This window comes from Myotis brandtii, unplaced genomic scaffold (genome assembly GCF_000412655.1).
Source record: "Myotis brandtii unplaced genomic scaffold, ASM41265v1 scaffold74, whole genome shotgun sequence".
Lineage (NCBI taxonomy): Eukaryota > Metazoa > Chordata > Mammalia > Chiroptera > Vespertilionidae > Myotis > Myotis brandtii.
In genome coordinates, this window is record NW_005370944.1 from 284185 (window position 1) to 286000 (window position 1816).

General features: G+C 52.6%; 1 protein-coding gene across 1 annotated transcript in view; it reads left to right on the forward strand.

Moving 5' to 3' along the window:
• Window positions 1–1268: 1268 nt before the first annotated feature.
• The window catches only part of SIN3A (SIN3 transcription regulator family member A), a 79409-nt gene continuing 78861 nt past the window's right edge, over window positions 1269–1816 (forward strand). The window contains exon 1 of the mRNA XM_014530455.1: window positions 1269–1383. The gene's annotated coding sequence lies outside the window, so the exon portion shown is untranslated. The remainder of the gene's footprint in view (window positions 1384–1816) is intronic.

A 1816-nucleotide genomic window follows, 5' to 3' on the forward strand; every position in this document is an offset into this window, starting at 1 on the left:
AAAATAAGCCATCTCTTGGTTCTTCCCACCTACTTCTTCCACCAGAAGATGTACCTCTGCATTCTCCAAACCCAGTATTTACAACAGCCTTTGTGCCTCACCTTAAGTGTAGGTAGCCCTCACTTAACCCACCCTCAGAACCTACCAGGTACTGGAATGCTGAGTATCTGAATCCATAGTTCTGGGCCCGTAGTCCTTTGACCATAGTGCTTGTCCATTCTGTTGTGTAATTCTAAGAATTTTAATCAGGTATTAAAGTATTTTACTGTTTGGTCCCATCCTTGCAACCCTAATTTTCATGACTAGAGCCACACTTGAAGGCCCTTAATAATGTTTTGCATTTACTCCTTTGTGTCCTTTGTTGAAAATGACATACCTCTCCATTTCTGCCTGATGAAATAATTTAAGACCCAACTTGAGCCCTGGCTGGGCAGCTCAGTTGATTGGAGTGTCCTGATACCCCAAGGTTTCGGTTCTATCCCTGGGACAGGGCACATAAAGGAATCAACCAATAAATGTATAAATAAGTGGGACAACAAATTGATGTTTCTCTCTCTCTCTCCTTTCTCTCTTCTCTAAAATCACTAAATTAAAAAAAATATTAAAAAAAAGACCTAACCTGAGTACCACCTCCTCCATGAGGAAGACTTCCCTAGTTTTCTTCAGCTAGAAAGAATCTCCCTGCTCTAAGCTCCTATGGATATCTGTTTATATAAACATGTCTGCCTTGCTTTAGCTCTTTCTGTGGCATCTCCTCAGTTAGAGCCCTTGGAAGGCACAGAGCAAGCATTTCCTCTAGTCTCTGCCATCGCACCCAGCAGCAAGTGGGTATGAATGTGTCTGCCTAACGCAGGGTAGGTGCTCAGACTAGTGCCTGTTGCCTGAACGCAGGATTTCCTGCTTACACAGTTCATTTTTAGGCTGGTGCCTACCAGAATGGGCCGGACACGGTTAGGTTACACAGCCAGGGGAGTCGGGATGCTCCCAGCCAAACCCTAGGATGTCCCTATCGCCTCCCGCTGCCCAGGTCCGAACGCGGTGCGGGTGTGAAGGAAGTGGGGCTGTAGTAGCCCTGCCGGCTCCTCCTCCGCGCCCCCCGCCCCGCGGGTCAAGTTCCAGAAGGTCTCCCTCCGGTCCAAAGGCCTCAAGAAACTTGAGGCGGCGGTGTCGGAGAGACAGGGGCCTCTGCTACAGAAGCGCCTCCCACGCGAGGCTAGTTTATCTATTTATTTGTATTTATTTTGGAGGAAGGGGGCGATCAATGAAGAGAAGGGGTGGGGCAAGCGGAGGGGGCGGGCCGAGGGTGATTGACGCCAGCGCCGGGGAGCCAATGGCCCATGGGGGGCGTTCTCCCCATTCAGGACTCCTCGCCAGGCTCCCAAGGTATGTTAAACAGCTGCTTTTAATTTGTTCCCCCCCAATCTCAAGCGTTTGGGGGGCTAGTTAGCCGGCCGATCGCTTTGGCCTGTTCGCCACGGTGCGGGCGCCGTGGGCCTCGGGACGAAACTAGGGGAGGCTCGGAGTCCGAGGGAGGCGAGGGCCAGGCCAGGAAAGAGATCTCTGCGTCGCCGCTCGCCAGTGTGTTTCCCAGCCAGGCGGGTTTCGTGGGCGGGTCGGCCCGGCCCGGGGTCGCCAGCGCGCCAGTGTGCTGCCTAGTTTGTTTCACTGAGCCGTTGGTTTCGGTTGGTTGCGGCTGGGGACTGGGTTAAGTGTCGGGCAGGAGGGGTCTCCCTTGAAAGCATTAAAAAAATTATTGTAAAGGGAAAAGGGTGATTCTGCACACCGACTGAAGTGGGCCCGGGCTGCGGGGCGGGGG